The 25107-nt window shown below is 31.2% G+C and overlaps 2 pseudogenes; both read left to right on the forward strand.

Moving 5' to 3' along the window:
- The first annotated feature begins 863 nt into the window (after positions 1-863).
- LOC129290001 (PI-PLC X domain-containing protein At5g67130-like) lies at positions 864-3891 on the forward strand (annotated as a pseudogene).
- A 12642-nt stretch (positions 3892-16533) lies between these two features.
- Positions 16534-19621, forward strand: LOC129290002 (cytochrome P450 71A1-like; annotated as a pseudogene).
- The last annotated feature ends 5486 nt before the right edge of the window (positions 19622-25107 follow it).

The following is a 25107-nucleotide window of genomic DNA, read 5'->3' on the forward strand; positions in this document are numbered from 1 at the left end:
ATTTATATTTTTTATATTTATTAAAATAAAATTATAAAAATAATAGATGTTTATTACTAATTTGAACATCTAGATCTAATTTAAATTATCCAAATTCTATTTGAGACACGATGGGCACTGAATTATTTTCATTTTAATTTATTATGAACGTAACAAAATTTGACATGTTCATATAAAACATATTTCCCCTTAAAGACCAATTGTGACTTGAATTTCCAAAAATTCAAGGGACACTGGACAGATGGTTCTTATCAGTAGCGTTTCCGTTCACATTATGAGATATTAATTTCTTAACTTCATTGTCATTTAAAACAACATAAGCACTTGCTTTGATCTATTGCATGTTTTAAATATGTGAAATATAATATATATATATATATATATAATCTAAATTGTTCAGTTGCAATTTAAATGATTTTATAAAAATTTTACTAATTTTTTATTTTATTTTGATTAAAATTAAAATTATCATTTTTTTGAAAGTATCATTTAAAATTATTAAATTTGATTGAAAATAAATCAAAAACTAGTTAAGAACTTACCAGAATAAATATAGATAATTTTAATTTTAAAAATATGTTAGCTCATTATGATCAATTGGACAACAGTCAATTACAATTAAATAATTTAATATTGAACTAATTCAATGATTGATCTAACAATTTTTTAAAAAAATATTGATAATGATAATAAAATTTCTAGTTTTTCCCTAAATCAAATATAAATGATTTTAAAAAAAAAAAAAGAATTGATAACTGCACGGAAGTGGAAGTTTCCTTTGTTTAAATGAACGAAGCTACAACATTTCATATTCAGATTCCAAATTAACGCACCGGAAACCTCACCGTCATTCCATTGTTATTTTCTGGTCTCTTCAATGGCTTTACAGCTACCTTTGGTCATTGCTTCAATCTTTCTCATCTCTTCATTTTCTGCTTCTTCTGTTCCTGATCATAATAAGAATCTCAATAAGGTTCTTCGTTTTGTCCACCGTTTCTCATGGGGGTGTGTGTGTGTGTGTGTGTGTGTGTGTGTGTGTGCGCGTGTGATAGTCGAATATCAGATATAAGACGCACACAAGTGGCGAAGCAGGAGTTTCATTGATTATTTGGTAGAAAGTGAATTCGTTGTTTTGTTGTTTCGGGTTCTGGAAAAATGCTCAACCAGAAGACACTGTGGAGAGGGCAGTTCTGCAGTTCTTGTCCTATAAAGTTTGAGGGATCAAGATGTGTGAGATCAACAATTTCAAACCCATTTAAGCTTTTGGTATATATATCTCCATCTCTATTAATTTCTCTTCTCTACTCCACAGATTCTCTACTTTTGTAGTTTGTGTCTGTGTATGTCCGTGACACAGTGAGAGAGATCATCAGAAATCACAATATTAATTGGCTTATTACCTTCTTTAATTTCTCCATCTTTTTGGGGACTACATGGATAATATTATGGGATTTGAGATTTTACATGGTAAAAGCTCTATTGACAATCTATATTCCATATATATCAAAAGTATTGTTACTGTTTATTACAGTCATTGACGACTCATCAATGCATGCAGTAACATCATTTTTCTTATTTTACTTTTTTTCAAAATTTTATATATCCTCTTGCGATGCATAGAACAGGTCAACATATGATTTGGAAGATAATAATTAAGCTCTAAAAACTTTTAGGAGATATTATATTGAAGTAATTTTTTAAGATATTAATTTTATTATTATTCTTGAAAATGATTGGTGGTATTAACGTTTGTATAATTAAGAGGTTTGAATTGTAAATTATTCTATTGTAAATTCCTGAATGAATAGCTTAATAATGAAAATTTTGTAATCATTTAGTAGTTGATGATGCATTTTCTTTGGTTGGGATAATATATACTGTACTAATTAACAAGGTTGATTTGGGCAGAATGATTCTCTTCCATTCAACAGATATGCATATTTAACAACACACAACTCATTTGCAATTCAAATAGAAGGAAGGGTAAAATCAAACCAAACCCTAAACACCACAGAGCTTCCAAGAGTGACCTTCTCAAATCAAGAAGATAGTATAACACAGCAGTTACATGTAAGCAAAACAATATTAAGGTCATCACTCGATTTACTTGCTTAATCATTACTCCCTCTGTTAGATTTTATAATATTTTTTTGGTTGTTTTCTTTCACCAAAATATATGTATGTATATATATTGAAAAACAATGATACATTAATTGATGAATCTTTCCCCAAAGTACCCTTCGTAATTTAACGTGAGCTAGGGTTCAGTATTAAATGATGGAAGGCAATTTGGAAAGTTGTGCTACTACTCCTTTTTAAAACAATTAAGGTTTCTTTTTTCTTTTTTTTTTTTTTACTTTAACTACCTGCAATTGTCCTCGCAATTTAGTTATGAACACCTTATTAAACACAACGGAGGGAGTATATTGATGTTTTTTTTTAATGATGTATTTAATTCACATCAATTTAACTAATTTTGAAGAATGGAGTTCGAGCTCTTATGTTGGACGCTTATGACTACAAAGGAGACGTATGGTTGTGCCATTCCTTCTTGGGAAAATGTAATCCCTTTACTGCATTTGTAAGCGCTATGTTATTTACTACCAACTTAATATATGTTACTCTATATTATATTTCATTTTTAATATAATATATAATTTTCTAGCATTCAAGTATAACTATAGGTTAAATAGTTAGACTCGAGTTACAACTTTCTCTTAAGATGAGAGATTTGGGGTGTATATATAACCAGCTAGAACAACTAAGTTGCTTGCACATACAAGTCAATAATGGATAATGTTACGTATACTGATCTTATCGTTTTCTTTTAATAAAAAGATTGGATTGAGTTGGACTGAGACATAAATTTAGAACTCGGGCAACTCAATCCTCTTTGAATAATATTTTAATGACCAATTGATCCTTAAACTATATATAAATTTTTAAGTATTTAGAACCCTAAACTTATTTTTGGTACATTGTTTATATTCAACTTTTACAAATGGTATAATGTTATCTCTATCGTTAATAAAAGTTAATTTTGACCATTACTTAATAAGAAAAAAAATTAAAAAAGAACCAAAAAAATTATCAAAAAATTAAAAAATTACAAAAAAGGACCAAAATTACAAACAAGAACCTAAAAATTATAAAAAATAACCAATAAAATTTGTTTGGTCATTTTCTATAAATTTTGAGGTCCTTTTTGTGATTTCTTTTGTCAACTAATGGTGAAATTAACATTTGTCAATGATAGGGGCCACATTGCAATGTTTTTAAATGTTAAAAGAGAATATTACACTAAAAATAAGTTTAGGTCCCAAATGCTCACAGACTTATAGTTCAGGGGTTAATTTCCATTTATCCCCTTTTTATGTAATCATGTAAAAAATTAATTTTATAATAGGATATAAAAATATTTTTCACAAGAATTAATATTGATTTTTTTTTCAAATTTTGTTGACATCTCTAACAACCGGCACATAATTAATTAATGAATATTTCTGTTTTTTTTATTTTATTTTGTGTGTGATCTTGATGACAGGAACCTGTGATAAATGCTTTGAAGGAAGTAGAAGTGTTTCTTGCAGGGAATCCAACAGAAATTGTGATAATAATATTGGAAGATCATGTAGATTTACAAATGGGTTAACCAAAGTATTCAAGGCTTCAGGTTTGATGAAGTACTGGTTTCCTCTCACAAGCATGCCTCAAGATGGCCGAGATTGGCCTTTAGTCAAGGACATGCTTGCTAAAAACCATAGGCTCACTGTCTTCAACTCTTAGAAACACAAGCAACATAGTGAAGGCATAGCTTACCAATGGAACGTCATGGTTGAAAATCAGTGTGAGCGGCGTCAAATTAAAACTCTCTCCAAATCACATCTCTGACAATGCATAAACTTCCAAATTAATTTGTATAGATCTCATGTCATTAATGATCATTATGTTATTTCACCAACAGGCTCATAATGTCGTTGCCTATATACGCTCTTAAGTTTTTTTTTTTTATATTGCAAATAACATCTTTAGACTTTGAATTATCTGCAAATAATAACTCTCATATAGCTGCTTAGTCATGCGTATAAAAATTTTTTATTATATTTTATTTTATCAGTGAATCAATCGAATTCTTTTTTTGGTGGGGGGTACAATGCATAAATTTAAAAGTTCAAGAAGTTCATTATAAAGTTTATAAAGGTTAAGGATGTTATTTACATTTAAACCCAAAGTTCATCTATGTAATAACTTATGAATTTTAGGTAAATTTTAAAATATATAATAGTTAGTTTTAATTGTATTCGTATTAATTCGAAAAATATTTTACCAAAAAGGATGTTGGTCTCGTAGGAATATAATAATATTAAATTTTAAATTAAATGAATTTTCTTCCAATTAATATTTAATTTAATTATTTTAATTTTATGACAAATGAGGAGTAGTGGCTTGGTTGAATTTATACGGGTTATTTACATGGAAGTCTAGAGTTTGAATCTTACTTAAGTCAAATATGTTAGTTTTATTTTTTACAGGAAAATTATTGGATGCGCACTTACCTTTTGTTATTAAAAATATACATATAATAATAATAAAATCTGATGGGGTCTTTGCTGTAATGTTTCCCATAACCTTTATATTTATTATCTCTTCTTCGTTGCTCTGCTGCCGACTAAAGAGGGAGGGCTCAGAGGGAGAGAGATCGTGATTGTGCTTCATCGCATTTTCCTCCTTCCATCGCCGTTAGTTCGTCCGCTATTTTCCCTCCGTTCACCTTCATCGGCCACAGTGGGTTGGGTCACTAGATTCTCTAATCTTCCTCCTCTGTTCACGTTACTCTTTCCTTTGCTCTCCATCACCGACTGTTCTTTCTTCTCCTCTATCAGAGTTGTGTAGCATGTTCCTCTATTTTGTGTTGTGGGAGCTGGTTCATGGGTGTAAAATGTTCGATCTGTTAGTCTTTCAGCTTTCCCCTGTGACGTCGCTCTTCTTCTTCCTTGTTCAAGTGCCGCTGTCGAGTGTGCAGCTGCAGGAAGCATTGAATCTTTATTTCTTCTTCGTTGCTCTGCTGGGCGTGACACCATAGGAGTGCTAGCCAGAATCAGCATTGAAGATACTTTCTCATCTCCTTGCCGATGTCGGCTGTGGTCCTTTGCATGTGTAGTTGCTCAATGGATCCAGATTTGTCCTCTCCTCTGTTCTTCATTGTGAATTACCTCTTGTTTGTGTTGTTGATGGTCTGAGGTAATAAACTTTGATCCTTTACTTCCCTGTTGCTGAATACTCATGTTGTGGGTTGAAATATTGAAAATTTCTTCCTCCTTTCTCTGCTGCCATGAGTAATGTGGGGATGACGATTTAATATTTTTGGAGTTAAAGATTGATTTATCTATTGAAGGCATGGAGCTTTGGAAGCTTGACTTGATTGGTTTTCTTTGAGTTTGTAAGTTAATTATATGGTTGACAAAGTGGAAATTTAAAAGCTAGATAAGGAGATTCTCTACCCTCTGAAAATTGTGAAAATTTCTCTATATTGATAGAGCTTATTTCTGATAAGTAATCTCACTTGATTGATTTAGTTATTTTAAGAAGAAGAATTCACGGTTGGTTTTCCCGAATTTAAACTTGATTTTGATGAATGTTGAGTTTAAAAAGTATGATAAAGTTAGATATTGGTGTTTGAAAATTATTGAGTGAAGTTTGAGAATTAGGAAGTTTTAGTGAATGGTTTAGAGATGTTGCATACTATATGCTCGACAAAAAGCCTAAGAGGATATTGTATTTTAGTCAAGTGATTAGCTAAGGTTGAAAATTATGAGGACAGTTTTATGTGTAAACTATGTTCATAAAACTCTGAAGTTATTATTATTAAATATTGGTTAAGTTGATTTTTGAAAGGTATCTTGTTTGATTCAAGCACAAGCTATTAAAATTTTTTAATCTTTATATAGGATGTGGGAAGAACTTGGTAAAGGTTGAAAAGGAGTGACTTTTTGAATTTTAGAATTTGACAGGTAAGTAAATAACGTCCCAACTGATATTTCAATAAAATTCTTTATTCAAATATTACATTTTTATGAAAATTCTTTTTACAAGAACAATGTGATTATTATATATATTGTTGATTAAATTACTTTATTTTATGGAATTATTTTATCAGATTTGATAATTTTAGTTAATCAATAAATATCAGTTTGGATTCTAATTGTGGGATTTCATTCTGGAAATTATTGAATTGCTACAGAAACACGATTTATGTGAGTTTGACATTGAAAATGAAAATTTTATCTTGAAAGCGATGATTTTTTTGCATGTTTAAAAATAAATTTAAAAGAAATTTTATACAAAACACTGGTTGCTAACGACAGTTTTGTTAGCCCTTGGCATGCCATGATCAATGACTAGCCAGTTTGATTTTTGTGAGCTTTGTTCTCACGTTTGTTACTTGTGGGTCTCATACCTGCGCTTGTGTTCTTGGCTTCAAGCCACGTTCGTTTAGCATTACTCTCGTGAATTATGTGTTCACATTTGTTTCATGACTTCGACTGTATTGGGTTACTTACCCTCATGGACTGTGTGTCCAAGTTTGTTTCATGGTACAAGCCGTATTTGATTATTTATTCTCGTGGACTATCTGTCCACGTTTATTAATTGTTCTAATATGTCCCTATAATCATAAATTAGAATTATTTGATGATTTTACATCTCATTATTTTTATTTAGTAATTTATTTATAATTATTTATTTTGTTTATTGCTTTCTTAAAATCAAGGGACGATAAATTTTAATTTGATAATTTAGTGGTTCAAAATTTTATTTAAAGTTATATAGAGCCATTTTATTTTGAGGGTACTAAATCTTTATGAAAATCGTTATCTCTTTAACTTACATAATTGTTTCAAACTTTCATTTTATTCATTTAATTGTTTATTGTTGGAATGTTATTCATTAAAAAGTATTTTATTTGGTCTCAAATAACATAGCTGACTTTGTACCCCTACTGATCTCCGATGGGTTCGTGGCTGAATTGACTAGAAGATCAATTTTGAGAATATCTCCCTATTCATGTAAAATTCTAAAACCTATGTCGTACCTTTTGAAAATTTGATTTAGAGTGCTCCACATTAATTATAGTTAGGGTCCTGATTTTTTGTTTGTTAATTATTTCCTACTAAGGAGCAAAGCTCTATATTGCTGGATATATGTTGTAAACTTTCTGTTATAGAGATTTTGGAGGATCGACCCTTAAGGGAGGCGCTGCACAAATTTTTATAAAAAGTTTGATATTTTGATTTATGTGAAAAGTAAACTTTGATAGTTAATTCAGAACTTTTCTTAATTGAAGCTTTAGGGATGTGAATTTGTGCATATATCTCATGTCGGTCATGTCAAATTTTTAGAGCGTGACAATCTAATAACACACTAACTCCATATTCGACAAATATCTCACAATGATCAAATTAAAATCATAAATAATTACCAAATATACCTCATTAGAGTTATCACAATTTCAGGAAGCACATAAACACAAAATTTTCCCTAAAACATTTTTTTATCAAATATCTTATAGGCATCAACGTTAAAATTAAGCTCCTCTTTCAATCTCCTTATAATATACGATGTTAGACTCCCTACAAGTCCAACAAACTTCCTTTTATCATTGCTACAACATTTTATAGATATTCTAGAAATCCATATAAACAATTATTACATTTATTTCCTACCATTCACCAAAATTCTATCTTTTAGGCATTTATTGACCATCTTGTTTGCATCAAGTTCAAACAAATACCAAACCTTTTCTCTATCAATTCCTTTCTAAAATTTATTCCAATAACAATATCTAGAATTAATCAATCTCCTCAAATTCTGCATTTTCAGCAGGAAAAAGTTTAAATCGTAAAGGAAAAAACCCCAAATTCACATTCATCTCCATTAACCATAACCCAAAACAACCATGCCAAAACTTGCTTAACGGAAACGTTTAATTAAGATTTAAATTCCAGATTACTCAAATCTCCTCTCTGCACAAACGAAAATGGCAGTTAAACAAGCAAAGAATAATTCACAACCATAGCTACCCAAAACACATATTCACAGAATCAAGAAGGAGAAAATTTCAAAGAATACCTAATTAATCATGCCCCTGAATGAAATTTCAGAAATACCAATTCAAACACAACTCTTCTCTAATTCTATAACCTAAGTAAATCCTTAATTTCCTCCCTTCTTCTAACCACCAATAATTTAAACAAGGAGAGAAGAACTTCTTCATACTAGAACAGTGATGAAAAAAGCAAGGAGAAGAGTTTTAAGTCTAACATGGAAGAGATAAAGAGATGAGCTCCACCCATCCCATGGCCGACGACGGCAGAGCAATGGAGAGAAGATTTTCGGCGCCGCTGCTGCACTCGAAGGAGGAACGCCCAGAAATATTTGTGGCGTTCACGCAGAAAAGGAACTTAGACGATTACACCCACAACAGAGGAATGAACAGAGAAGGAGACATGGAAGACAGAGCAAAGATGAGATTTTCGGCCCACCTATAACGTCACCAGCAATGGCAGCTGACGAAGGAAGGTGGTGGACAAGGGTTGCAGAACGGAGGGTTTGAAGCTTCTGGACAAAGAACTCTTGCCCACAGACCAAAATGAGAACTAGATCTGGGAAGAGAAGAAGAGAGAAGGAAAGGAAAAAAAAAAAAAAAAAAAATCTGATGATTTAAGTGAAGGACATTCTAGTAATTTTGCAGAGCCTGAAGCAAAAATGAATCCCATCTTTTTGTTATATGTGTTCCAAAATTAATAAAAATATACTTAAAATACCTTAATCTAAATTTTAAATTTTTACTCAAGACTTTGGGCCATTACTGATTAGTCGTATTAAAATAAGAAACAAAATGAGGAACAAAGGACAGTACCGATGGAAATGAATATCTAAGGGTACAAGGTCTTAGTACCGGTCTAGAGGATTTTGTACCGACATAAGATATTCAATATGAATTGACAGGCAGTACCCATATTAGAGAGAAACTAATGGAATAGAGCGCAGTACTGTTATACACAAGATTAGTACCGATATTGATGCATTATACCAGGAGAAGTTTCAGTTCCCAAACAAATATGAATACATGATCAAAACACTGAAATACTTCTGAGTAGTTTAAGGTATGCGATAAAATAAGCCTTAAAAAGATTCTAGGCAAGGTCAATGTAATGATCCGAAAAAATATAATAATAAATACTAATAATAAAATGAAATTAATTAATTAAATTATTAAAAGGTGTTTAAAGTTTATTTTTATTATAATTATTACTTTTAGAGCAAATATATTAAGGGAAAATTGAGGCTTAGTGAACTTATACAAACTACATTATTGATGCGTTCTAAATTTGAATTTTTATGGGGCCAAAAGTAAAATTTTATCTTTTAGCTTTAACTTAAGGTAAAATTATGAAAATGCCTTTTTGTTCAATTAAATAAATAAAAGGGGAAAGAAATGAGGAGCAGAGCACGTTTTTCTCTCATTTGGGATCAGATTCAAGAACTATCGAGAGAGAGAGAGAGAGAGAGAGTCGGAGATCAACTGAACGGGGGTCACCTCGTCATCTCTGTCTTCTTCTTCCTCCTTCGTCGTCTGTAACGTCGCCGGTGGTGTGTGCCTTGCTAACGTCCGTTCAACTTGCGGTAGCTTCTTTCTCCTCTGTTTCTCATCATCGAGCTCTCGTCCTTTCTTCTCCATTCTGTCCGATCAAAGGTGGTAAGCATGTTAAATGCTGGGCTGTTGTTGGAGATCCGACAAAGTTGCTGCTGTTCTAGGGATCGTGAAAGCTACCGATCCCTTCTCCTCCTCATTTACGTGCCATCGTTCGAGTTCTTTTTCTGTTCAGTATGCTGATCTTCTTCCTTATTGCTCTGTTCATCTGTTTGAGACCTTGCTTCTTTACTTTGTCACGTTGAGTGAAGTGAGATGCTTTAATCCTTCTTATGCTTTTGCTGTGGCTGTAATATTCCTTGCCCTTTTGCCGTGAGATTTATGAAGGGGGAGAATTTATTTAATTTATTAATTCATTAAATATTTATTTATTTTTCTTTCTTTTAGTTAAAAATCGATTTAAGGAAATGGAATTTAGGAGGAAGCTGATTATTTATATATTTAAGTTTAAGAAGCTTTGGGAAGATGAAATCAAAGAGGAAGAAGTTGGTTTGAGTTAAGTATGAAGGCACAAAAGGTGCTTGACAAAATGATTGTTAGGAGGAGTTTGCTTAATTTTGTATTTTCTAAAGTTCATCAATCCTTGTGAAAAAACACATTTAGTTTAGGTGTTATTGATTCATGAATTTAACTTGTAGGTTGCAAATTAAAGGAATTTGATTATGAATTCATATGTAACTAGTTAAATTCCTGAGGATAGTATGGTTATGGATAAATTGTTGGATAAAGGCTGGAAGATTAGGAAAATTTTAATTGCATGTTGGAATAATGCATCTAAAGTGTTTGATGCAAAGATTTAGAAAAAATTTCATCTCAAGTAAATAGGTTGGTATGGCTAAAGTATTATAGAGGAAACTAATGACATGAATGATAATGCTTTGACATTGTTAATCGTAAATTAATTGAATTTTATCATAAGAGTTTATATAAGAAGTTATTGATATCTTATCTGAGCTTTAGATTATTGGGAGTAATAAAGTTAGAATTTTATAAAGTATATTATCGCTTTAAAAAGGCATACTTAGATGCTTGAAAAAAAAATGGTTGGGACAAGAGAATTAAAAGTTACACGTTTTATTAAATGGGTTGGAATGTTGCACATTAGATGTTTAGTAAAAAGCCTAAGAAGAAACCTTTATGTGTAATTTTGTTGGTGAAACTTAAAGTTTTATTACTAATTCTGGTTAAGTGAATTCTCACAAAAAGAGACTTATTGGTTCAAAAGTAAAGTGCATTAAGATCTTATCATTATTATAGGGTGGTTGTGAGAAGGGTAGCTTGATTGGAGTTATAAGAAGTGAGTTTTGAACTTTGAAAGCACTACAGGTAAATGGATAGCGTCCCAACTGATTTTGCAATAAAGATTTTCTTTACTACAATAGTACATTTTTATGCAAATGGTTTTAATAACAATGATGTGTTTGTTGAATAGTTTGTTTATTAAACTTTTTTATTTCGTGAAATTACCTTTATCAATTTTGAAATTTTAATTAATTAATAGATACAAGTTTGTACTTTGATCATGAGATTTCATTCTATTAAACAGTGGGTTGATATAGAAAATGATTCATGCGAGTTTGACTTTGAAAATGAAAATTTTATTATTAAAGTGATGATTTTTTCACATGTTTGAAGATCAATTTGAATGGGACTTTATACAGAACACTAGTTGCTAACGACAGTTCCGTTAGCCTTTAGCACGTCATGGTACACCTAGCTTTTTAGGGTGTGGTATAGGAGGTGCTAGCCCCATGCGATGGCCAATGCACGTGGAATGGAGGGATGATTATTTGTGAGCATTGTACTCACATTTGATTTCGTGGCTTTGAGCTGCGTTTGGTTAAGCATTACCCTCGTGGACTGTGTGTCCATGTTTGTTTCCTAGCTTCGACTGCGTTTGGTTACTGATTCTCGTGAACTGTGTGTCCACGTTTGTCTTCGTGGCACAATCCGCGTTTGGTTATTTATCTTCATGGGCTGTGTGTCCATGTTTATTAATTGTTCTGATAAGCCCCTATAATTATGGATCTGGTTATTTGGTGATTTTATATTCCATTGGTTTTATTTAGAAATTTATTTATAAGTATTTATTTCATTTATGTGACTTCTTAAAAATTAAGTGATATTAACATTGCTATGATAGTTCAATGATTTAATATTTTATTCAAAATTTTATAGTCATTTTATTCTGAAGTTTATACATTTTTTTAAAAAATTGTTGTCTCTTTAACTTATATTATTATTTCAAACTTTCTTTTTGTTGATGTTAAATTATTTATTGTTGGGACGTTATCACTAGAAAATTATTTTGGTCTCAGATAGCATAATTGATGCTGTACATCTTACTTACCAATGATGGTTGTTTGCAGAATAGAATGGAGGATGGTTCTATAAATGTTTTATTGATGTCAAATATGAAATTTATGTATTATGTTATGAGATATATGATTAGGTGCTCCACATAACTTACAAATTAGAGTCATTAGTTTGTTATACATCTTGTTTGCTGACTAAAAGGAGCTGAGCTCCTGATTGATATAATGTTTAAGGAAAATTTTTGTGATATAGAATTTGTGAGATCCTATTTGTAGAGGAGGTTCTGCCAAAATTTTTACAAATGTTAAAATAATTATTATAATGATTATTATAAATAGTATTAAAAAGGTCAGTGTAAAGCTGAGTACATTTTAGTCAAATGAAATAAAACTTGAATTTGTGGCTTACAAGATGTGTGATGTTGTTCACATTCTGTGCCGGTCACCTCTTATTTTTGGGCGTGACAGTCAAATACTTAACCTATAGAGAGACAAAACAAATCAAGTCTTAGAAACCAAGAATGTTCATATTGGTATCAGTGCAAACAACATAATTAATAGTTGGTAATAATATTTCAAAGGAAAAAGAGTCAGAGATTAATGCATATAGGTCCAGTTATTCCACAATTGCCTCAATTGCCATTAATTTTCTTCATTAAACAAAATCTTTTTTAATTTGTTATCATCAAAACCAAAGTTCAACTATAATAAATTTTGATTAGTTTAACTTACATGGAATAGAGATGCCGAATCACAACATCCATCTACCCTCTTGTTTGTAATTTCCAAGAAAAGATTTTTCCGTGCTAAATGGTTAACCAAGATCAATCAATACATGAAGATGTGAAAATTTGGAATGATTAGGATGCTTGATCAATGAGAAGAACAAGTAAACCCGCAGCCACCTGATAAAGGCACAATGTTAGAAAGGGGCCAGGAATGGGATAAGCCCAACTCTCTAACTAGTGGCTATTGGACTATTGGACTATGAAGCTGTTTGACTACAATGGGAAAAAATTTGATGGAGCCATGGAACGGGAGTAGCCCAACTTCAATAAAGAAAAGAATGAAGACTAAAATTTAAAACACTAAAATCTAGCGAAGTAGAGCAATGAGATGATAGGTCTCTAGCTGGTTTGACATGCATGGACATGAAAGAAACTGAGGAAGGGGATTTTCCTTTTAAAAAAAGTACAATTGACCCACATTCTAGAGAATGTTGAGGAAAGCCCAATGAGCTGGGGAGTGTTCCATGGTAGTTACTCAAAGTAATAAGGGGGGAAGTTACAAAACATTTGTTTATGGGAGGGGAAGTTATGATGATGGAATTTTTTAAATATTTTTAAATTTAAAATTCAAAATTATGAATTAGTTGAGAAATCATGATAATATATTAGATCATGGGAGAGAATATTTAGGGATTAGGGCAAGTGGTTTCTATCAATTTTAAAATAATAATATTATTGATTTTTATAAAATATTTTTTAAAAAAAATACTAACATGGATAGTCTAGAATTGCAGCATTCTTGAAATTGCATACATGTCAAACTAGGAATGCTGCTTGCTTGTAATTTACTTATATAGAGAGAGAGAGGGGGGGTTCATAATAAGACTTATCATATACAAAGCCAACAATCATGTTTATTTAAAAACATTAATAATTCATAGAAACTATTTAAATTCTAAAATTTTTTTAACAAATAAGTTTAGTTATCATTTTTGGACAGTATAGATTTATTTTGGGCAGTCTAATTACTATTAATTTTTATAAATTGATTATTTAAATGTGATGATCCCAAATAATATTATATTTTTATTAATCTTTATAAATTTTATTTTGATAAATAAAATATAAAAAAGATATATCCTAACTAACAGTTTAAAAAAAAATTTAAAACATTTAAGTTAAAAGTTTTAAATCTCAACTGTTCATAGTAAATATGGATAGTCCATTATAGAAAATTATAAAAATTTTAATATTAAATATGGATTATTCAAATTAAAGTTGGACTATGTAGATTAGTAAGAAAGAAAATTTATTAAAAATTATTTTTATAGATTTTTAAATCATTATAAATAAAACATAATTAAGTGCTTTGCATATAATAAGCTTTATTATGCACCTCTCTCTCTTTAGGCACCCCTCTCTCTCTTTCCACCCATCAGACAAAACGTAGGGTGAGAATTACTAACTTTCCAATCATTGCACGGTTTTCCACCTCAGGAAATCCAACCCAATTTTCATTGCCATGCCACAGGTTTTTTTTTTTTTTTGCCAAACACGATGCTACAAGTCTCAGTACCGTCTCTCGTTTTTTACGAAGATGATTTTTGCTTCATTGTCATTCACCATATTTTTTATGACAAATAAGTTTATGTAAGTTGAATCATGGGACTCATCAAACAAAAACATGCCTTCAATTTAAAAAACATTTATAAAGATACTTATAGATTATTCGTTTATTGTTGTTCTTAATTTTTAACCCAACAAAGAGCTGTAGAGTTTTTCGGATTTTCAAAAACTCATGCCATTGGTCCCTCTTCTGCCTTCTACTCGCTACGTGGCATTTTGATAAATTGATCGATTACTTCATCTATTGCTTGGATTTTATTTATGTTCAGCTCCTAAGGGAGTATTTTGATTTTAACTATAAATTGACGGATCTCTTTCAGTATATAAAATGCAATAAGAAAATAATAGTGTAAATAAAAAATGACAACAACATATGATTGTCAGAGAAAGCGCGTTCCAGGACCGGAAAAGTAAGACTGTCAGAAAATTAAATAAAATGAACAATTCTTCAATAAATTAATAAGGAAGAAGGTCGATTCTGATATCATATGAGCATGGGTTTAAAATTACAAAGATATAACCAAATTATTTATATTTGTGACTTTCTTTATTTTGGTTTTGACCGCAGTCATATATAAATCACTATAATTATGGACTCGAATGACATCCACTATAATTGTACATGGAATACGCGTACACGATATGAACAAGTATAAAAAAAAAATTAATTGGGCCAGTTCTATAGGGCTGAAATTCATTAGTTTATTTTTAATTTTTGTTTTTTAATTCATCAGAAAGAAAATGAAAATTAAGATATTAAGGGAGTTGATAATTAGGACGCGACTTCATGCTGAATTAAAAAAAAATGATTAAGACATGTAATTCTAAATTTTTTATTGCTCACTGGTCTCTTCTTATTAGAAGTAAAATCCTATTGAAATACAGTCAAATATTAAATGTCGTCCCTCTTTCAATTAGGATTCAAACTATGGTTTATTATATACATATATACATAACATTTTACATTATATAATTAAGGTGAATCATTGACTTAGTTGTTATCTTGACTTTAATTTGGTGAACAAATAGGTCATATGTTCAAACTCTCGTTCACCTTGGAGGATTTATTCTCTATCAACTATAGCAGTAACAGGTCCGATGGCTGACAGTGGTTGGTTTTTTTTTTAATAAATAAAGAGCATTTTAATAATTTTTTTATTAAAATATAATTTTAATTTATTGCTTGAGTCCTGCATTGTAATTTTACGGACAAATATTAAATTCAGCCTACTGAATGTTAGTGCCAGAGCTGGGGCTAGCTTTAGGATTTCAGTTGACCATTGGTTTAACCCTAATACCTCTGCAAAACGCGCCAGTTGGTCTACTTTTTTTCACCTTTACAGAATAAACTCAAAGTGGATTTTCGATAAAGATATTTTTATTTGATAAAATATGTTGAGCTTATCTTTTCCCCCTTCTTCTTATGATGACCACAAGATGTAGGAAGAACTTACTTGCAGGAGGGACAGATACATTGATTCAGAGAGACCAACAAATATTCTACCCTGAGAGATTCTTGGACAATCCCATAGATTTTAAGGGACTTGATATGGAGCTAATTCCATTTGGAGCAGCAAGAAGAATTTGCCCAGGTTTACTAATGGGAGCTGTCCAAATAAAATATTTTTCTAATATTTAAATTATTTATAACATGTTAAATGGAATCTCATCCCAGTATTAGTTTAATCTTAGAAAAAATAAAATTGAGATGTTACAATTTCAATAATTTGAAGTATTTAATTGCAAATAAAGATCATGGTCCTTCTACAATATTTCAATATTTTGATGCCTTCAATTATCATTGATGTCTTTACAAGATTTATAACTGTCATTTTCCCTCACATCTAATCCTCTCACCTCTAAAATACTTGCCCCGGTACCACATGAAGAAGTAGACAGCGCTAAGAAGCAATCTAATAATTTACATCAAATTGGATTAATAAATTATAAATTGTCATTAGCATTATCATTACATACAAAGCATGCCACTGTGTGTACATTAATAATCAAGTCATAAAGATCTTGACCCAAAAAAAAAAAAAACAAAGAAGTCAATGTAATTAGATTAAATAGTTGCATAACAAGTCTATTAGTATACGAGGTTGGAGGGGGATGATCAATCACTTGACGAATTAGATTACAAAACACCAAAATGGTATCACTCTCACTTGTTCTCATTATTCTAAGTTTTCCTCTCTTGCTATTGTTCTTCCTTTGTAAACACAAAAAACCACTCACAAACCTAACCTTCCACCAGGTCCTAGAGGCCTTCCCATCATAGGAAATCTCCATCAACTCAATAATTCTTCACTTTTTCTTGACCTATGGAACCTCTCAAAGAAATATGGACCCTTATTTTCTCTTAAACTAGGCCATAGAACTGTCCTCATTGTTTCATCCCCTAAAATGGCCAAAGAAACTCTTAAAGACCATGATGCTGTGTTTTCTAATAGACCCCATATTATTAGCCAACACAAGCTATCCTATAATGCTATGGATATTATTTTCTCTCCTTACGAAGATTATTGGAGAGAAAAAAGAAAAATATGTGCCATCCATATTTTTAGTGCTAAGCATGTCTCCAGTTTTTCATCTATCAGACAAGATGAAGTTCAGCGGATGATTCGAAAGATATCAGAACATGCATATTCATCCAAGTTTACGAATTGAATGAGGTTTTGATGTCTCTTACAAGTACCATAATTTGCAGGGTTGCTTTTGGGAGAAGGTATGAGGAAGAAGGAGTTGAAAGGAGCAGGTTTGATATTATTTTCCTTTGGATAGCCCCTTTATTTTAAGTAGGTTTTTTTATTTTATTTTGAGCATCCTATACTTTGAACATTTGTTAATTTAAGTCTTTATTTTCTCTTCTGAAATTTGGCATGTGACAGATCTTAAGAGATTGGTGGGTCAATATTTATCACTAGGCCAAATTTAATTAAATAAGTATGTAATAAGTGTAATACCATCAATTTATATTAAGTTACATGTGTGTGTGTGTGTGTGATGCTGATGATACCAATCTCCTATGACTTTCTGATTTCATCTATACCCATCCAAACTCGGCGTTTATTCTCTTCCACTCTCCCTTGAGAAGTTTGACCTCAAATTAGTTTTAATTAAGGTGAAAATTGTATACTTTGTTTTCAAAATAATATATATAAAAACTTAATTATAAACTTAATATAACCTATTTTTTAAGATTAGTAATTGTTAATTATGCTTTTCAAGCATAGGAGTTGTTGGTTATGTCTTATGGAATCAATTTATAATACAAAACTAATAATAAGCTGTGTTATATATGGACTATGAACAATAGTTTACCTTAAACTCCATACAAAAGACAGGAAAACGAGTCTAAATTGTCAACAATATATAAATTAATTGATGAAAAAATAAAGGGCAAGACTTAGGTTAGTCTTATATATTTAATATACTCATATCCATTTAAATTAAAATGAATTTTAATGCATCAATAGTATTAATAACAAAAATTTGTTATAAAATAAATAATCAGGAAAACATAATCATCAGTTCTTATAATTTCATCAAGTTTTGCTTTTATTCCCTATAGTTTTTTCAATATTTTCAGTTTTCATAGTTTCAGACAAGTCCAATAAAATTATAGGGATTAATGATTATGTTTTTCTGAAATAATTTATAGAAGTCTATAAAAGATCCACATATCTTGATTTAATTGGCAAGCACCTTAAGTATATATAAGGCTAAATATATACGTTTTCCTCAAAAATAAAATCATGGAGGTTATAAGGTCAAACGAACCTCAACTGCAGGAAATGTTAGCCCACCTTTCTCTCTCTCCGTGGATATAATAATATCATTGAATATTATATTATGCCAAAGTTGTATCTGAAGATTTTTTTTTTTTAAAAAAATTGTATTCAAGGTTCCATGGGATGCTGAATGAGTTGCAAGCTTTGATGGGTACCTTCTTCTTGTCAGATTATGTTCATTTCACAGGGTGCATCGATAGACTCAGAGGATTTAGTGGCCGTCTTGAGAAGAATTTCAAGGAGTTGGATGCATTTTACCAAGAAGTGATCGATGCACACCTTGATCCTCAAAGGCCTAAACCACAAGAAGAAGATGAAGAAGATATAATTAATGTCTTGCTTCATCTCAAGAATCAGCGATGGTTTAACATAGATCTCACTTTTGATAACATCAAAGCTATACTTATGGTAATACCTCATTAACTTTTCATTTTTTTTTCTTATACTTTGACAATAAGGATAATTATTGAATAGAGGTAAGATCAATTGTAAAGGACAGTAATATCGTATAGATCCTACTTGCATCTCTGAACAATTGGATGGAATGAGCTATGAAAGCCCATGATCGTATTTTAAAAAATTGCGGACCCCATTATAATTTTGTGAGAAAATGAGTTCCAAATTACATGGTAAATTGAGTAAATGAAAATTCATAAAATTAGTATACCAATTACAACCTCCCTCTTTTTTTGTTCAGATTTTGCTTCCATACGATTGAATTACGTTATATGTACGGATAATAACTACTAAATAATTTTAAAACATGTTTATGTACGGATAAAATATGTTAAAATTTCCCCCTTCTAATAATAACACAAGATACATGCAGGACTTACTTGCAGGAGGAACAGATTCAGGTTCAGCAGTATTAATTTGGGGTTTGACCCAACTAATGAAGAATCCAAGAGTAATGCAAAAAGTTCAAGAAGAGATCAGAAATATGTACGGCCAAAAAGGTTTCATAGAAGAAAGTGACATTCAGAAGCTCGCTTATCTAAAGGCAGTGGTAAAAGAGACATTAAGATTGCACCCAGCAGCCCATTACTTGTACCAAGAGAAACAACTAAAGATTGTATCATAGAAGGGTTTGAAATTCCAGCCAAGACATCAGTGTATGTGAATGCATGGGCTATTCACAAAGATCCTGAGGCTTGGAAAGACCCGGATATGTTCTGTCCTGAGATATACTTGGACAATCCCATAGATTTTAAGGGACAAGATCTGGAGCTAATTCCATTTGGAACAGGTAGAAGAGTTTGTCCCGGTTTACTTATGGGAGCTGCCACAATAGAGCTTATACTTGCTAATCTTGTTTATTCATTTGACTGGGAAATGCCTCCAGGGACTAAAAGTGAAGATATAGACTTTGAGGTATTAACTGGAATCGTTACTCACAAGAAAAATCCTCTTTGCCTCGTTGCCAAGAACTATTTGCCAATGCTTTGAAATGCTATAGTTGTATAATTATGCCATGTAATAATTTTCAGCCATGACTATGGTTGTCTTGGTTATATGTTTCCCTCATGTTTGTACTGTTAGATTAACGGAGCTGTATGTGTGTGATTTGTATCTTGAAGATATAAGAAATATGTTAATGCTTTACAGTCTTCTCATCAAATAAATTAAAGGGGCTATATGTTAATGCTTTACAGATCAAGAATCTTGATGTCTTTACGTGTAACGGTCACCTGCAATTTAAGGATAAAAATAACACAGACACAGAAATATTTAGCTGAAGTCACAGGGACTCTCATGTATTTGAGGATCAAAACCTTCATATCCCTTCCAACAAATATCACTTAATTGCCCCTGAACCCCCAATGTGGTTTGTGAGTGGAGTTGCCTCGAGCGTAATGCCCTACTCCACTAACTCTGCAGGATGTGCTCCATCTGACACTTGTCACATGTGGTCCAAAAGTTCATTTCTCCTCATCAATTTTGGCCTCTTGCTCCAACTCAGCATCCACATCCCTTGCCGGCTCATCATCATCATCATCATCATAGACGGCATTCATAACATTACATTCTCCCTTAAAATTGACCCTGTCCTCAAGGTCAAAGGATGGATAGTTTTTACAGCATCATCCCACTGAATCAAATATTGTTTTACTTCTCTGTTGCAGATCATCATGATTATTCTAGTGGCCAAAATTGCTTGAAGAGACAAAGTATTGGCCCCAATTCATCAGCAAGCAAAGGTAAAGGGTAGTATTCTTCAGCTGGACTTCCCTCACATTTCTTGAGAAAGGATACATGGAAAACAGGGTGTATACGAGCCACATCTGGCAGCTGAAGCTTGTATGCTATAGAGCCCAATTTTTCCACAACCTTGAATGGCCCAAAATATCTAAGGCCCCATTTTTTATTGTTACGTTGCTGCACATTTTACTGTCTATATGGTTGTCAAAAAACCCTCTATACGTGCCAACTAGTTATAAGAGCAAACTATACAATCACCTACTTAACCTTAGACAAACTTCCACAGTATTTGAATATGTGTCCCAGTATGATGACCTCCTTATTAGGAATAATGTTTCTGAGCCTTCTTAGATAATGTTAACCTCTAGAATTTCATGTTATTTGAACACATTTTTCCTGGATTCTAATATATTTTGGCTCAATTGTATATATTTTGATTGCCTAAATTAAAAAATGTGCATCTTTTTTTTGATTTTCTCACTTCTCTTTAATTCAATATTTTCAAGTTTAATTTATGTTTGGATAAAGAAATCAAGTGCAAGGAGGATAAATTTTATTAATTGAGATAATAGTGCAAATCACTACAAAAAAAAAATAGACTTTTTGCGATGACTTAAGTCCAAAAGTCATCACTAAAAGTTTTTAGCGGCAAAAAGGTCATCACTATAATAATCGTTGCTAATAGTCTTTGGCGTTGACACATATTATTGCCACCAAAAGTATACTTTTAGCGGTGACATGCTTTTTGCTACTAAAAGTATTTTTAGTGGCAACAAATATCACTACTAAAAAGACTTTTAGTGGCGATATTTGTCGTCGCCGAAACTTTTTTAAAAAAAAAATAATTTATTTTATGCCACATCACTTTGCCACATGTGCAACATGTGATGCCACGTCACCTGTTATATATGCGACATATAATGCCACGTTACTTGTCATCTTGTGCCACATCACAAGTCACATATTCAACAAATGATGCCATATCATTCTGCCACCTCATGCCATGTCACACGCCATGTGTGCACCTCCTCAAGTGACCTCATGTGCTACGCCCCTATCTTGTGCCACATCACCTGCCACGTGTGTGCCTCCTCAAGTTGCCTCATATGCCTTCTCAAGCCACCTTATGCGCCATGTCACCACCACGCGCCATGTCACATATTTATTGCAAAGTATGACAGCCAAAGTTTGAACCTTAACCTCTCCCACCTACAAGCCTTAAGCCTATCTTTTTTGTCAGTTGAACTGAAATATACCTACAATTATCATATATAAAATTAAATATATGTTATGTAACTATATAAGTATATAGAAAATAATATATTATTAAAAAGATATACATATATTATATTTTAATTCAATTATTAATATGAAAATGATTTATATGAATATTTAAATTATTTTCGTAAAATATTACTTTTTACCAGTAAATATTATTTTTGTTAGGAAAATGAACTTGAGATAAATAATTTTTCAATATTAAATAATATTCTTAGATACATTGTAACCAATTTTTAAATTTTATTTTTATTTTTTAAATGAAAATTATCAAGTACATAATTTATTTATAAATATGTATTGTATTAATTTATGTTAAATATCTTTTACTTTTTTTCTTCTCCATATTTTTCTCAAAAATTGATAAACTAAATGATTAAACACTAGTACAAAGATGTAAATATAAGACGCCATAAAAAATAACGGTTAAATAAAAACACGTCATATATGAGAGAAGCGGGTGATGGTCATAAAATAAATGATAAGTGTTTAAAAACCCATCATTTATTGTTAGACTTTAAATGATGGGTGTTTAAAACACCTATCATTTATTTCAACCCAATGTTTCATTTTCTAGAAGGAAAAAATAAGAAAAAATTGAACTTTAAATGATGGATATTTTAAATTCCCGTCATTTAAAGTCTGAACAATATATGATGGGTATTTTAAACAAACGTTATATATTGTTGCCCAACATTTCAATTTCTTAAAATAAAAAAATAAAAAATTTTAAACTTTAAATGATGGGTGTTTGAAACATCTATCATTTAAAGTCTGAACAATATGTGACAGGTATTTTAAACAACCATCATTTATTATTGCCCAACATTTCAGTTTCTTAAAATAAAAAAATAAAAGATTTTAAACTCTAAATGACGGGTGTTTGCCTGTCATTTAAAGTGTTCTAAATATATGACAAGTGATTAAAACACCCGTCTTATATGCATGAATAAATGACGGGTATTTTAATACCCGTTATTTATTCCCTTTTTTAATCAGTTTTCAGTCTCATTTTCATTCTTGCCCATTCGTCTTCTCACGCATTCTCTCTTCTCCACTTGAACACGAAATCGATAGAAGTCTCTCAATCTTCCTCCATTGTTGCCGTCGACCACCTTCGTCCTCTCCGACATGAAAGTGCCACCACCTACACCGTCCGTTGGTCCTCTCATTTGCTTCCTCTTTGTGTTTCATCCTCTTTTCTCTAAGGTACGTGGGTATGTGATTTCTATAATTTTTCTTCATTTTCAATTACACATATCTTATATTAGCAATCCCAAGCCAAGAACAAATCATTCTTTACCAAATGTAAAAATATCAATAAAATAGAAATCATAAAAATTAGTTAATTTAATGTTATGATTAGTGAGATAGAAAACATAGATTTAAAATGATGTTTATAGTGTTTTTCTTTTTTCAATGATTTTTGAACGAATTTTAGATATAATTTTATAATAATTAGAGTTAATTTAAAAATACTATTTTGTGAGAATTTTGTTGGTGTTGTGATTGTATATGATTGAAATTAGTTTGTTGAGTGAGATGCTATAATTGAAAAGAGGGTTTTAGCCAGGAAAATACTTTCTTTATGCCGTTATGCTGTCAAATTTTTTTTGGCAGTTGAAGGAATATGTGAATGCTCATACATTGTGACTCATAATTCATTAATTACTCTATATTATATGTAGAGTAGTCAATTTCTTTATTGATAATCTTTCTATCATTCCTTTCCTCTCCATATTCATGACTCACTAATCACATTTCCTTAAATGAATTATCTTTTAGATTAAAACGTTATGGATAAAGAATGAATGTTTACCAATCGATTAAGTAAAGAATATTTAAATGGTATAAAAGAGTTTATGAGGTTTGCTCTTGAGCATGTAAAAAACCTTAGAAGAATAGTGTGCCCTTGTGTAAGATGTGGTCTTTTGAAGCAAATTAGTGCATTTGAGTTAGAAGACCATTTAGTGTGCTATGGAATTGATAAAAATTAGAAGTGTTGGCGTAAGTATGGAGAGACTAGAAAGGATGAATGTACTAGTAATTGAGAGTATAAAGGAAGCTTTGAATTAAATGACTATGACACAGATACTTATAAGGGAGATTATCTTGAAGAAATAGCCAATGCAATTGAAAGGGAACTTGAGGATTGTCCTGAAATGTTAGAGATGTTGAAAAGTGACATAGAAAAGCCTTTGTATGTTGGTTGCACCAAAGTCATAAAGTTGTCAGCAGTGTTCAAATTGTACAATTTGAAAGTGAGCAATGGATGGAGTGATAAGAGCTTTATAGAAAATCTTATACTTATAAAACAACTTCTACCTGCGAACAACGAGCTTCCAAAGACTATGTATCAGATAAAACAAATGCTACGCTCAATTGGCATGAGTTATGAGAAAATACACACCTATCCTAATGATTGCATATTATTTAGAAATGAATATGCACCATTAATGGAGTATTCAAAATGTAATTCCTTATGCTACAGAGAGAATGGGAAAAGTTTAGAGAAGAAATTATGGTACTTTTTCATTGTACCTAGATTTAGACAGCTGTACAGTAGTGCAAAGGATGAAAAAAATATAACATGGCATATGGATGAATGGATCAAAGATGGGAAGCTTTGACGTCCAACTGACTCTTCTTAATAGAAAAAATTGATCTTGATTACCTTAACTTTGGAGCAAAAGATAGAAACATTTGCCTCATATTATCAAAGATAGAAAATTTTATTCCAGTGGCTATACGTTCTATTTTACTTAATATAGTTCGAGCCACAATCACAAAATTGTGTTTCTTCTTCAAGTCTATATGTAGTAAAGTAATTGACCTAACAAAATTGTCAAGATTACAAAGCTGAATTATGTTAATCTTGTGTCAACTTGAAATGTACTTTCTGCCTACATTCTTCAATGTAATGGTACGCCTCACTATTCATCTAGTCAGAGAGATACAAATGTATGGCCTAGTTTTCTTTAAATGGATGTATCCATTTGAGTGTTACGTGAAGATACTAAAAGGATATATGAAAAATCGGAGTCGACCTGAATGTTGTATAGTTGAACGATACATTTGTGAGGAGGCAGTTGAATTTTGTATTGAATACTTATCAAATGTCAATCATATTGGTCTTTCACTTCTTAGCATAATGGTAGAACTGATGGAGAAGGAATTATAGGCAATAAAGTAGTTACAATCTCCAACTTACAATGGGAACAAGCATATTTATTTGTACTACACAACTCTGTAGAGATTGAAAAGTATGTAGAGATGCACATGGCCGAGCTTAAGCGAGATAACCTTAATAGATCAGAGATTTGGTATGTAAACAAGCATAATAAGAGTTTTACAGTTTGGTTGAAACAACACATTCTTAAGAAGTTGACTACCGATCTTAATTCAGTTTTTAAAAAATTAAAATGGTTGGCAAGAGGTCTAAATAAAGAAGTTAT

Source organism: Prosopis cineraria, unplaced genomic scaffold, assembly GCF_029017545.1.
Source record: "Prosopis cineraria cultivar Desert tree isolate PC_DT_omini unplaced genomic scaffold, ASM2901754v1 PC13, whole genome shotgun sequence".
Classification (NCBI taxonomy): domain Eukaryota; kingdom Viridiplantae; phylum Streptophyta; class Magnoliopsida; order Fabales; family Fabaceae; genus Prosopis; species Prosopis cineraria.